The sequence below is a fragment of the Canis aureus genome, chromosome 12 (genome assembly GCF_053574225.1).
Source record: "Canis aureus isolate CA01 chromosome 12, VMU_Caureus_v.1.0, whole genome shotgun sequence".
NCBI classification, from domain to species: domain Eukaryota; kingdom Metazoa; phylum Chordata; class Mammalia; order Carnivora; family Canidae; genus Canis; species Canis aureus.
This window is the reverse complement of record NC_135622.1, coordinates 5279219-5293154: the sequence shown is the minus strand read 5'-3', so window position 1 is coordinate 5293154 and position 13936 is coordinate 5279219. Positions and strand designations below refer to the sequence as shown.

The 13936-nt window shown below is 40.5% G+C and overlaps 1 protein-coding gene and 1 long non-coding RNA gene across 23 annotated transcripts in view; one reads left to right on the top strand and one right to left on the bottom strand.

Moving 5' to 3' along the window:
* The window catches only part of LOC144280412 (uncharacterized), a 204584-nt gene that overhangs the window by 15409 nt on the left and 175239 nt on the right, over positions 1-13936 (bottom strand). For 7 of the 22 annotated variants that reach the window (XR_013348818.1, XR_013348820.1, XR_013348814.1 and 4 more), the window contains one exon: positions 12823-12869. The exons of 14 other annotated variants lie outside the window; for them this stretch is intronic. The gene's annotated coding sequence lies outside the window, so the exon portion shown is untranslated. Of the gene's footprint in view, positions 1-7061; positions 7250-12822; positions 12870-13936 lie in introns of those variants that run through there. One more of the 22 variants, XR_013348829.1, reaches the window with a different exon arrangement.
* LOC144280417 (uncharacterized) lies at positions 571-5869 on the top strand. The gene is made up of 2 exons (XR_013348838.1): positions 571-715; positions 5073-5869. It is a non-coding gene; the product is annotated as an uncharacterized LOC144280417 (long non-coding RNA).

Below are 13936 nucleotides of genomic sequence, written 5' to 3'. Positions count from 1 at the left end.
GCGTCCCATAGTTAAAGTTTTATTATAACAAAAAACATAAATCAGAACCAGCCAAAAGAAAAGACAGGTGAGGTGAAATCTGGGAGGGGCCCCAACACAAAGCTTCTCATCACCTTCTCTGGAGTCCTGGATGGCATTACCTCCTCCTGGTTACAATGTGTGGCAATACTCAAGTGTTGCCAACCAGTGACACTTATCCAAGTCTTTGGTGTCCAAAGTTTTTATTGGGGATCTATCTCACACCGCCCACACTGCTGACCCATAGTCTCCAGCTCCTCTATTCCAGAGCCATCACAAATCACACTGTCCAGTGGCCAATCCCACCCCCAGAGCAAAGACACTCTTATGAAGTAGGACATTCTAGGTGCCTAGAGATCACCTCCCAGTAGCAGAAGGCAAAAGCCATACCTCTGCTTCAACTCTTCCCTTTACTTTGGGTAAAGTTAATTCTTCACTATACAGGGGAGTTTTGCTCTTCTTTTTTAAAATTCCAAATCTAGTGCACTAAAGATACTGTTCTAATCTTTTTTTTTTTTTTTTTTTTTTAAGATTTTGTTTATCCATGAGAGACACACAGAGAGAGAGGCAGAAACACAGTCAGAGGGAGAAGCAGGCTCCATGCAGGGAGCCCAACGTGGGACTCAATCCTGGGTCTCCAGGATCACGCCCTGGGCTGAAGGCGGCGCTAAACCACTAAGCCACCGGGGCTGCCCAAGTAAGTCTTTATTATCAAGCAAGAAATATGCTGTTTACAAAGGAAATTATTACAAATTCTCTTTTATCACATGATGTTGTGGTATCTGTTAGCAAGGATAAGACCAAAACAATGCTGGGCAGTGACATCAAAGTAATATAATACTGTAATCTACTTGACATTCTCTGATGATACGCTACAGCACCTGCAGTCTAAAATCTCCTACAGGGGATCCCTGGGTGGCTCATCGGTTTAGCACCTGCCTTTGACCCAGGGCACGATCCTGGAGACCGGGGATCGAATCCCACGTCGGGCTCCCAGTGCATGGAGCCTGCTTCTCTCTCTGCCTCTCTCTCTCTCTCTGTGATGACTATGATAAATTTAAAAAAAAAAAAATCTCCTACAGATTAACATGCCAAGAAAATGCCAGTTACTTACTGGAATGTAAAATTCAGATGATTTTCACTGATGGGGCAGGGGGCTATGCATCACACACATGAGTATGTATGTGTGTGGCTTCTTTCTCACACTTTTTTTTCTTTTTTTTTTTAAGATTTTATTTAGTTATTCATGAGAGACACACAGAGAGAGGCAGAGACACAGGCAGAGGGAGAAGCAGGCTCCATGCAGGGAGCCCAACGTGGGACTCCATCTCGGGTCTCCAGGATTACACCCTGGGCTGAAGGCAGCGGCACTAAACCACTGAGCCACTGGGCTGCCCCTTTCTCCCACTTTTTACAAAAGCCAATTGTGATTATTACCTTTTGAGAAAAAACTATCACCATATATCATTAAAAACCATTTATTAAATCTCCAAATTTCAAAGTATGTTTTATTTTTGATTGTAACTGTTTATTTACTTTTTTCCCAACTTGATGCTGAGTAGTTTACAAAAGTGCTCAATAAATGTTTTGTAATAAATGTCTACACAAGGTTATCTAATTTGAATTTCAGAAAAAGATAGTCACAAAGGCATAATAAAAGCCTAATAACAATAATGAAAGTATAAAAAAAGGCATTGATACCGTTGACCAAAAAGCCAGGCTCCTGTTCTGGCTCTGTTCCTTACTGGGTGTTTAACCTTGGGAAGGTCTCATTTCCTAAATCTATTTCCTCATCCGCAAAGTGGAATTACTCCTATTTGCTCTGCTTACCTCATAGCATTATTGTCAAGAATCAAACGAGTCCATGGATTTTAAGGTGTTTTGCAAACTGTAAAATATCTTGCCAATAGTATTTATTTTTTCAATGAAAATTTGTTTTGAAAGTAACATGCAGGGGCACCTGGATGGCTCAGTCAGTTGAGCATCTGCCTTTGGCTCAGGTCATGATCCCAGTCTCCTGGGACTGAGCCCCACATCAGGCTCCCTGCAGAGGAGGCTTCTCCTTCTCCCTCTGCCTGCTGCTCCCCCTGCTTGTATGCTCGCTCTCTCTCCTTCTGTCAAATAAATAAAATAAAATCTTTTTTTTTAAGTGACAGGCATTTTACTAGGATGTAAAATATGATTGGGGAAAATTGGGGAAGCAGACACAAGCATTGCTAGCCTAGGCAGATTGAGAGCAGGGCAGTTATCTCTCACCTCATCAGTCCTGTAAGTAGTCTAGAGGGGACCTATTCCTGCTCTCTGCTGTTTATTATTTTTGTCTTCTCTGAGTCTCAGTTTCTTTGTATCAACCTCTCTGAGCCTATTATACCACCTGTTACCTGGGAGTTATACACGTCTTACTTACCCTGGACAGTTTGCTGGGAGGCTTATATTAGATCACTGTTGCTAAGGTCTTTTTGCCAGTCACAAAGTGATATGCAATTATAAAGAAATTTGGTAATATTTTCTTAAAGGCAGTGAATTTTCAGGAGTAGTTTAAATAAAGCACACAAGGTCAGGGTATGAGAGGATTACACTGGACCCTGTCAGGCACATCCCAGAAAAGAACAGATTATGCCTCGCTGTCTTGGATTGGATCACATATTGCCTTACAAATTCCATTCTGTGAAGGCCTTGGGAAAAATAAAATAAGCCCTTCCATATCCATTAGCTTATTCAACCTTCCCAGTACTTGTGCCAATCAGGAATTATTATGCCCATTTTATTGATAGGGGAACTGAAGCTTAGAGATGTTGACACATCCCCAGAATCATGCAACTGGTAAATGAATGCATCTGGAATGGACTCTTCCCACAGCAGTGGGAGAGGACAAATGTGCTTAGATGAAAGGAGGTGGCCTCACACAAATGGCCCATTTGTCATTCTTCCCTGACATAACTTTCTATTCACGCCATCAAGCCTATTTTCTGTCTTTTACAAATACTTCGTGTTTCTCACTATGGCTGGGGTGCCCAGAGAAACAATTATGATACCAGGCAGATTTAGAATGCAATGAGGTGACAGCTAAGGATGGGCAACAAGGCATTTCTACAGGAGGGGAACACAGTCAGTGTTCACACCTCCTCCCCTGAAAGACCTTTAACTGGTGAAGAAGTGCGTACCGTTAGAATGCCCAGCTCTTAAGTCACATTCCAATTCTACACATAGACTTGAAGGTCTGCATAAACACCACTGCACTCCCACCTCCACCCTCATAAATCTGTCATCTTAAGGCTTAGGCAAGTCAAGAACAGCTCCTTGGTCACAAAAATGCTAGGGGGTCCCTGTTTATGTATAAACCTCTTTTCACTATGAATTCTTCCTTCATTATGTGTCTGCTCTTATTTAAAATCTAATTCAAATATTAAAAATTGGAAACCGCCCTGAAGTCCATAAGTTTGGAGTCCAATATAAGTAAATTATAACACATTAATTCAATGGACCATTAAGGAATCATTCAAAAGAATAAAGTAGATGTGGCAAAACTGCCACAATATAATGCTTGGGTGAATTCGTAAAGAAAAGAGCAAGGTGCATAGTATGTTCCCATTTTATAAAAAGAGAAATATTAAATGTTTTAATATTCATTTTAATATGAATAAATATTATTTTTGCAAAAATACTAGAAATAACAGGCATACCTCGTTTTATTGTGCTTTGCAAATATTGCCTGTTTTACAAATTGAAGGTTTGTGGCAACCCTGCATCAAGCAAGTCTATAGGCACCATCATTCCAGCAGCATTGCTCACTTTACATCTCTATCACACTTTGGTAATCCTCATAATATTTCAAACTTTTTCATTATTATTCTATTTATTATGGTGATCTGTGATCAGTGATTACAACTTGCTGAAAGCTCAGATAGCATTTTTTTAGCAAGAAAGTATTTCTTTTTTTTTTTTTTAAGAAAGTATTTCTTAATTAAAACATGTACAATTTATTTTAGACACAATGCTATTGCACATTTAATAGATTACAGTTTAGTGTAAACATAATTTTTAGATGCACTGGGAAACCAAAAAATTCATTTGACTTGCTTCATTGCAGTGACCTAGAACTAAACCCACAACATCTCTGAAGTATGCCTGTGTTAGAGTAGCCAGCTAGTTAGGTTGTAACAGGATGCCTGGAGGTCAGCAATGAGGAAATCATGGGCAGCTATCAGGAAGGTGAGAGGCCTGTCCTGGCAGCATCCAACAGCTGAATCAAAACAAGCCCATGATGGCAGATGCCATGACAGAAAACCCCTGCTTCCCACTCCAAGTAGTAAATATTCTGCCCCCTAGTTTGTTTGTTTGTTTTTTAAGATTTATTTATTTATTCATGAGAGACACAGAAAGAGAGACAGATAGACAGACAGGCAGAGGGAGAAGCAGGCTCCATACAGGGAGCCCGATGTGGGGACTCGATCCTAGGACTCCAGGAACATGCCCTGGGCCAAAGGCAGGCATTAAACTGCTGAGCCACCCAGGTGTCCCTGAACATTCTAAAATTTAAATGATACTAATATTCTCCATTGCCCTTCAGGTAAAATCTACTTTCTTTTCCTTTCTTTTCTTTTTTTCTTTTTTATTTCTCTTTATCTGCAAAGGCTTCGGAATCATACTTAAGGATATACATTTCTTCATGTATGTCCCCCAGCAGCACAGAACAGAGACCAGATTTCTCTGGTTCTTTTGTAATGTTCACACCACACCCATTCCTCAAAATCTGTCATCCGTCCAGATAACTCCAATTAACAATGAACTCTCCCCATATGTGATGGCAACTGATTATTCAATTAACGCTTAATTAGGGACACCTGGGTGGCTCAGTGTTTGAGCATCTATCTGCCTTTGACTCAGGTCATGATCCCGGGGTCCTGGGATTGAGTCCCGCATTAGGCTCCCCACGGGGAGCCTGCTTCTCCCTCTGCCTAATGTCTCTGCCTCTCTCTCCATGTCTCTCATGAATAAATAAATAAAATCTTAAAATTTTACAGCTAATTATTCTCTGAATTGTTCTCTAACAGCTACAAAGCACTTTAAACAAACGGTGAATGGAAAAATACCAAGCTGGGAGTAAAAAGATTTAGCTTCCAGAGAGCCAAGAATCTGCCACGAACTCTCCATGTAATCAAGAGCAAATCACCTTTCTGGGCCTCAGTAAACCCTGCAGAATAAGGGTGGAGTACTGATCTCTGAGGATCTTCCAGTCTGTGGGTCTATGACTCTGAGCTCCTCAAAGTTCAGGAGCACAGGCCACATCCTTTCCCAAGACACATAATGGAAGCTCTATTAAGACTTGAATGAAAGCCATTGATGAAGAGATTGCCTGGCCCCAGCCCTTCGATACCAAACCAACATGCTACAGATGACTATCTTCCTTGAAGGGCTGTCTACGTTTACAAATGAGTATACAGCTTCACTGATACAAACCTAATAACTCTTAGTATCTTGTTCCACTGGAAAGTTATTTCTTAAAACAAACTTAAATCTCTCCACATCAACCTTCAAGGGAACGGAGAAACTATCAATAATGGTTTAAATCATCACCTCCAGATTTGCCTTATGTCCCCCCCCACTGTGGTACTCCTTTTTGCTTGCAGCCCTTAGACTCTGGCTCAGAAAACAAATACTAGAACACTGATTTGTCAGAGACATGCCTTACTGCCCAGACTCCCACTGTTCTCACCAGGTAAGCCACATGATTATGTAAATCATTGACAACACCCAAAGGTCAAAGATAAACAAAAACAAACACCTTTTCAGGAATTTCACCTAGAAAACCACTTACAATGGCAAAAAAAAAAAAAAAAAAAGAAAGAAAGAACGAAAGAAAGAAAGAAAGAAAGAAAGAAAGAAAGAAAGAAAGAAAGAAAAATACCCATACACAGAAAAACAGAAAAAAAAAAAAAACTAATTTTTTAAGCTTTGGGAGATGTTGGAGGCGTGGAAGTCTCAAGAGCTGGTTTCCGAAGGGCAGTGAATACCAGACAATATGGTACAAGAGACTCCCGGCTGTTGTGTCAATGAAGCCTTTCAGACCTTCCACACTACTTCACTTGTTCCCTTAAAGTAGCGCTTTCTGGAAGCTCAGCTCTCAGCTGGCGAGAACAGTGAACCTTGTGCTATTTGTCCATCAACTTCTTTAAAAAGAAAAACCTCCTGTACAGCTGTCTTGTTTTGCATTTTCTATTCTGTACTTCAGGACACATAATGACAAACAGTGGAGGCAAGGGGCTCTTTAAAAACTGTGAAGAAAGAAGAAAAAGTACCCAGAAGCCTCTGTTTTCAGCTATTGGAGAAAAGTCTGCAACCCACAGAAACCAGCACTAATTAAAAAAGAAAGAAAGAAAGTCAGTCAGTCCCTGAGCACTGGGAATTAACAATAAAGCACTCTTCAGGTTTTGAGATACAAAAACAAAACAAAACAAAAGGTGCATAGCCCATCCATCCTTTCCAAATCAAACAATACAACTTTCCAAAATTTGAATCTAAAAATCTTTTCATATGTAAATTGCATCTCAATAAATTAATTTTTTAAAAATCTTCACATGCAACCAACTCTGAAGAGTTGGTGAAGATAACCCAAAGTAAATATTCCCAAAGGCATTTTTTTCCCAAAAGCATTTTTTCCTACATTTTTTGTAGAAATTGGGCCCACATCCATTGACCGTATAAGAAAGCAGTTCAAAAGAGCACCTAAAAGCATTGAAATGGGTAGGAAATATCAGAAAGGGAGACAGAACATGAAGACTCCTAACTCTGGGAAACGAACTAGGGGTGGTGGAAGGGGGAGGAGGGTGGGGGGTGGGGGTGAATGGGTGAAGGGCACTGAGGGGGGCACTTGACGGATGAGCACTGGGTGTTATTCTGTATTTTGCAAATTGAACACCAATAAAAAATAAATTTATTATTAAAAAAATAAAAAATAAAAGCATTGAAACTAAATGTTTTCTTCAAATAATATTTTAACAAAAACCTTAATGTTGAAAATTGGTGTTTAAAGGAATATTTTTTTTTAATTTTTATTTATTTATGATAGTCACACACACAGAGAGAGAGAGAGAGAGAGAGGCAGAGACACAGGCAGAGGGAGAAGCAGGCTCCATGCACCGGGAGCCCGACGTGGGATTCGATCCCGGGTCTCCAGGATCGCGCCCTGGGCCAAAGGCAGGCGCCAAACCGCTGCACCACCCAGGGATCCCTGTTTAAAGGAATATTAAAGGAACTGTCAACACTATTCATTTAAAAAATTAACAATGTCTTACTTAATACATAAGAACTCAAACTGATAAGAAAAACCCGGAAAAAAAAAGAAAAGAAAAACCCGAGAAAATAGCAAAGTAAATTATAATATAAATAGAAAATAGCCATAAATATCAGGAAATGTTCATACTGAATAATAGTGACCAAAGAATTGATATTAAAACAATAACATTTTGTCCCTCAATTTAGAAAAAAAAAAAAGAGTACTTCAGTGCTGGTGACTGTCATGAAATGGGCCCTTTCACATACGATGAGTTGTAAATGGGACAAACCCTTCTAGTATGCAATTTGTCAAAATATATCAGGAACCTTAAAAATGTTTGTATTCTTCAGAATGGCAGTTCCATTTGCAGGAACTCGATCTAAAGAAAATAATCTTGCTCTGGAAAACATTGTAGAGGTTCCTCAAAAAAGTTAAAAACAGAACTACCCTACCATCCAGCAATTGCACTACTTACTAGGTATTTACCCAAAGAACACAAAAACACCGATTCAAAGGGGCACATGCACCCAATGTTTATAGCAGCACTAACAATAACAGTCAAATTATGGAAAGAGCCTAAATGTCCATCGACTGATGAATGGATCAAGAAGAGGTGGTATAGGGGCACCTGGGTGACTCAACTGGTTGAGCAGCAGACTTTGGATTTGGGCTCAGGTCATGTTCTGAGGTGGTGGGATCAAGTCTCATGTTGGCTCTGCACTCAATGTGGAGTGTGCTTATCTCTCTCCCTCTGCTTCTTCCTTCCCCCTCCCCAAACTAGGTCTAAAATAAATAAATAGGGATCCCTGGGTGGCGCAGCGGTTTAGCGCCTGCCTTTGGCCCAGGGCGTGATCCTGGAGACCCAGGATCGAATCCCATGTCAGGCTCCCGGTGCATGGAGCCTGCTTCTCCCTCTGCCTATGTCTCTGCCTCTCTCTCTCTCTGTGTGACTATCATAAATTAAAAAAAAAAAAAAAAAAAAAAATTAAAATAAATAAAATAAATAAATAATAATTGTAAAAAAAAAAAAAAGGATGTGGTATACACACACACAAGAATATTACTCAGCCATCAAAATAAACCCTTGGGCACCTGGGTGGCTCAATGGTTGAGTGTCTGCCTTAGGCTCTGGGTGTGATCGTTATGTCCTAGGGTCTAGTCCCACATTGGGCTCCTTGCCAGGAGCCTGCTTCTCCCTCTGCCTGTGTCTCTCTGCCTCTCTCTCTGTGTGTGTCTCTCATGAATAAATAAATAAATCTTAAAAAAAAAAAAAAAGAAACCTTGCCATTTGCAATGATGTGGGTAGAGCTAGAGTGTATTATTATTATGCTAAGTGAAATAAGTCAGCCAGAGAAAGACAAATATCATACAATGTCACTCATGTGGAATTTAAGGGGGGAAAAAAAAACAGAAGAACATAGGGGAAGGGAAGAAAGAAAGAGAAAAGCAAACCATAAGAAACTCTTCACTATAGGGATCCCTGGGTGGCGCAATGGTTTGGCGCCTGCCTTTGGCCCAGGGCGCGATCCTGGAGACCCGGGATCGAGTCCCACGTCGGGCTCCCTGCAAGGAGCCTGCTTCTCCCTCTGCCTGTGTCTCCTCCTTTCTCTCTCTCTCTCTGTGACTATCATAAATAAATAAAAATAAAATAAAAATAAAAAACTCTTCACTATAGACAACAGAGGGTTGATGGAGGGAGGTAGGCTAAATTGGTGATGGATATTAAGGAGGGCACTTGTGATGAGCACTGGGGTGTTATATGTGAATGAAGAATCACCAAATTCTACACCTGAAAACACTTTTACATATATATTAACTAACTAGAATTTCTAGAATGAAATCGAATATTTTTATAAATAGAGCATAGAACCCCCAAAAAGAAATAGAAAAAATAATCCTGAATATGAAAAAAGATGGCCACTGAAGCATCAAATTCCAGCATACCTCATTTTTATTGCACTTCACTTTATTAAGCTTCAAAGATACTGAATTTTTTACAATTGTAGAATTTGTGGCAACTCTACATTGAACAAGTCTATTGGCATCATTTTCTCAACAGCATTTGCTCACTTCATGTCTCTGTCATATTTTGGCAATTCACACAATGTTTCAAACTTTTTCGGTATTATTATTTTTCTTATAGTGATCTGTGATGTTACTATTGTAATTGTTTTAGGGTGCCATAAGCCATGCCCATGTAAGATGGAAAACCTAATTATAAATGTTGCAGGTGTTCTGACCACTCCACTGACCAACCATCCACCTGCCTCTCTCTCTCTCATTGGACCTCCCCATTCCCTGAGACACAATAAAATTAAAACTAGACCAATCAATAACTCTTCAATGGCCCCTCAGTACTTATAAGAAAGGAAGAGTCACATGTCTCTCATTCTAAATCAAAAGCTAGAAATGAGTGAACTTAGTAAGGAAGGCATAGCAAAAGCCAAGACAGGCTAGAAGCTAAGTCTCTAGAGCCAAGTTAGTTAGCCAAGTTGTGAATACAAAGGAAAAGTTCTTGAAGGAGGGATGCCTCGGTGGCTCAGCGGTTGAGCATCTTCTGCCTTTGGAATTCCTTTAAGAATTTATCGGGGGAGGGATCCCTGGGTGGTGCAGCGGTTTAGCGCCTGCCTTTGGCCCAGGGCCCGATCCTGGAGACCCGGGATCCAATCCCACATCAGGCTCCCGGTGCATGGAGCCTGCTTCTCCCTCTGCCTCTCTCTCTCTCTCTCTCTCTGTGTGTGTGTGTGTGACTATCATAAATAAATTTAAAAAAAAATTAAAAGAAAAAAAGAACTTGTCGGGGGGAAAAAAAAAAAAGAAATTGTCTGCAAGGATGCCTGGCTGGCTCAGTCGTTGAGCATCTGCCTTCAGCTCAGGTCGTGATTCTGGGGTCCTGGGATCAAATCCCACATCAGGCTCCCTGCATGGAGCCTGCTTCTTCCTCTGCCTACATCTCTGCCTCTCTCTGTGTCTCTCATGAATAAATAAAATCTTTAAAAAAAAAAAAAAGAAAATTAAAAGTGCTACTGCAGTGAGCACATGAATGATAAAAAAGCAAAACTGCCTATTTGTTGATATGGACAAAGTGGTAGTCTGTCTGTAGTCTGGATAGATCAAACCAGCCACAATATTCCCTTAAACCAAAGCCTGATCCAGAGCGAAGCCCTAACTCTTCATGCCTGTGAAGTCTAAGAGAGGTGAGGAAGCTGCCAAAGAGTTTAAGCTAGCAGACGTTGGTTTATGAGATTTAAGGAAAGAAGCTGTTTCCATAACATAAAAGTGTAAGATAAAGTAGGAAGTGCTGATGTCAAAGCTGCAAAGTTATCCAGATGATCTAGCTAAGATCATCAATGAAGGTGGCTACACTAAACAGGTTTTCAATGTAGATGGAACAGCCTTGTGTTAGAAGACGTCACCTAGATCTTTCATAGCTAGAAAGCAGAAGTCACTGCAAGCAGAAGCCGTCAAGGCTTCAAAGCTTCCAAAGATAAGCTGACTCTCTTGTTAGAGGCGAATACAGTTGGTGACTTACAGTTGAAGCCGATGCTCATTTACCAATTCTGAAAATCCTAGAACTTTAAGGATTATGCTAAATCTACTCTGCCCATGCTCTAGAAATGAAACAAAGCCCACCTTTTGAGAACTACTGTTCATAAAATGGATTCCTTTCAAATATGACTGCTCATTGAAAATGCTCCTGCTCACCCAAGAGCTTTGATGGAGATGTACAATGAGATTAATATTGTCTTCATGCCTGCTAACACAACATCCATTCTGTATGTAGCTCATGGATCAAGGAGTCATTTCAACTTTCAAATCTTATTATTTAAGGAATACAGGATGCCTGGGTGGCTCAGCAGTTGAGTGTCTGCCTTCAGCTCAGGGCATGATCCCAGGGTCCCGGGATTGAGTCCCTCATCAGGCGCCTCTCGGGGAGCCTGCTTCTCCCTCTACCTATGTCTCTGCCTCTCTTTCTGTGTCTGTCATGAATAAATAAAATCTTTTTAAACAAAGAAATACATTCCATAAGGATATTACTGCCATAGTGATTCCTGTGATGGAGCTGGACAAAATAAATTGAAAGCTGCCTGGAAAGGATTCACCATTCTAGATGCCATAGGACTATTCATAATTCATGGGAGGAGGTCAAAAATGAACATTAACAAGTTTGGAAGAAACTGACTCCAACCTTCATGGATGACCTTGAGGAGTTCAAGATCAGAAGCGGAAATGATTGCAGGGTGGTGGAAACAGCAAGAGAACAAGAATTAGAAGTACAGCCTGAAGATGTGATTGAATTGCTGCAATCTCATGATCAAACTTGAAGGAATGAGGAGCTGCTTCTTCGGGGATGACCAAAGAAAGGTTTCTAGAGATGGAGTCTATTCCTGATGAAGATGCTGTGAAGATTGTTGAAATGACAACAAAGGACTTGGAATATTACATAACTGTAGTTGATAAGCAACAGAATTTGAGAAGATTGACTCCAGTTTTGAAAGTTCTACTGTGGGTAAAATGCTATCAAACAGAATCACATGCTAGAGAAATCATTTGTGAAAGGAGAAGTCAGTCAATGTGGCAAACTTCGTTGTCTTAAAAAAAAAAAAAAAAAAAAAAAAACTTTGTCTTTTTTATCTAAGTTTTTAAAAAATGTTTCAGGTAATCTCTACACCCAACGTGGGGCTTGAACTTAAAACCTCCAGGTCAAGAGTTGCATGCTCTTCTGACGGAGCCAGCCAGGCAGGCACCCCATTGTCTTATTTTTAAAAATTGTCTCAGCAGGGCAGCCCCTGTGGCACAGTCCCACAACGGGCTCTCTGCATGGTGCCTCCTTCTCTCTCTGCCTGTGTTCTCTCTGTGTGTGTCTCTATGAATAAATAAAAAATATTAAAAAAAAATTGCCTCAGCGGCCCAGTCTTCAGCAACCAACACTCTGATCAGTCAGTTGTCATCGACATTGCAGCAAGACTCCACCAGCAAAAAAAGATGATTTACAGAAAGCTTAGATAATGGTTAGGATTTTTGAGCAATAAAGTATTTTTTTAAAGATTTTATTTATTTATTAATGAGAAACACAGAGAAAGAGAGAGGCAGAGACATAGGCAGAGGGAGAAGCAGGTTCCACTCAGGGAACCCGATGTGGGACTCGATCCCAGGTCTCCAGGATCACACCCTGGGGCCAAAGACAGGCGCTAAACCACTTAGCCACCCAGGGATCCCCAATAAAGTATTTTTTTAATTAAGGTATATACATTTTTTAAAAGAATTTATATATTTGAGAGACAGCACCAGCGGGAGGAAGAGCAAAGGGAAAGGGACAAGTGGACTCCCAACTGAGCACAGAGCCAGACTCAGGGCTCAACCTGAGGATCATGATCTGAGCCAAAGTCAGATGCTTAACTGAGCCACCCAGGCGCTCCAGTATATACATTTTGTTAGAAACAATGCTATTGTATACTAATTAGACTACAGTATATCATAAACATCTTTTATATGCAGAGGGAAACCAAAAAATTCATTGGACTCACTTATTACAGAGGTCTGGGGTCAAATTCACAATATTTCCAAAGTATACCTGTATGGAAAAGTAGAATAAATGTCTAACTATGTCTAAATAGCTGAAGAAATTGTGAAAAACTTTGGCACATCACACTATTGGCACATCGGAATTTTAAATCATATTTGTGAACATTTTTTTGAAATGTTCATGATTTTGGGGGTGCCTGGCTGACTCAGTCTGCACAGCATGAGACTCGATCTCGGAATTATAAATTCAAGCCCCACGTTGGGTACAGAGATTGCTCAAAAATAAAAAATCTTTTGGGGTACCTCAGTGAGAAATCTACTTCTCTCCCTCTTCCTCTGCCCCTCCCCTTGCTCAGTCTTGCTCATGCACCCTCTCTCTCTAAAATAAATAAATCTTAGGGGCACCTGGGTGGCTCAGTGGTTGAGTATCTGCCTGTGGCTCAGGTTGTGATCCCAGGGTCCTGGGATTGAGTCCTACATCGGGCTCCCTGCAGAGAACCTGACTCTCCGTCTGCCTATGTCTCTGCCTCTCTGTGTGTCTTTCATGAAGTATATTACTACTCTTGCCATATTCAGCAGATAAATAAATGCCCACTGACTAAATGGACCTCAATTCAGAAATCTTTCCCCAGAAATGCTCTTATATCATCATTCCCAAACACTGGCTGCTGGCAATATTGGCAGTCCACTAATATATGTGGTCCATGGCATATAGTACAAGTCAAGTGAAATGGCATCTTTCTGGACTATGAGTTGGGCAAGGATTCATTTCATAATTCAAATAGCAGGTCATATTTATATACATTCACTGATATATTTACAGGAAAACTTATGCCATATTTCTCTATTGCACCTTCAAAACCTCTCACAATCAGTATCATCATAGAAAAATGACAAACTGCTTGGAGGACCTTTTTGCATGTAGTTATATTCCTGAGTTCTTGGAGGTTACTGGTAATAAGGATATTTTTTAAGATTTTATTTATTTATTCATGAGAGACACAGAGAGGCAGAGACACAGGCAGAGGAAAAAGCAAGCTCCCTGAGGGGAGCTCGATGCTAGACTCAGTCCCAGAACCCAGGGATCATGACCAGAACCAAAGGCAGACACTCAAC